The 220-nt window shown below is 33.6% G+C and overlaps 1 protein-coding gene across 1 annotated transcript in view; it reads left to right on the forward strand.

Moving 5' to 3' along the window:
- The window catches only part of LOC119594857 (actin cytoskeleton-regulatory complex protein pan1-like), a 23,130-nt gene that overhangs the window by 17,398 nt on the left and 5,512 nt on the right, over window positions 1–220 (forward strand). The gene's annotated exons all lie outside the window — the stretch shown is intronic.

Consider the following 220-nt stretch of genomic DNA (forward strand, 5'->3'; position numbering starts at 1 on the left):
GTCTGTCTCCAATAAATCTTTTAGGCTATGTACCTGTTAAAAGATTGTGAAGCCATTTATGTACATTATCTTTGTATATGAATGAATAAAAACAATTGGATGCAAGGGTGGGATGGGTTGGCCACATACTTTATAATAATGTCCACAAGTTGCATATTTTATGGGAAACTTATGAAAAAGTGCAGTACCTGTTTTGATTCTACAAATACCATGCACAAGA

The sequence above is a fragment of the Penaeus monodon genome, chromosome 34 (assembly GCF_015228065.2).
Source record: "Penaeus monodon isolate SGIC_2016 chromosome 34, NSTDA_Pmon_1, whole genome shotgun sequence".
Classification (NCBI taxonomy): domain Eukaryota; kingdom Metazoa; phylum Arthropoda; class Malacostraca; order Decapoda; family Penaeidae; genus Penaeus; species Penaeus monodon.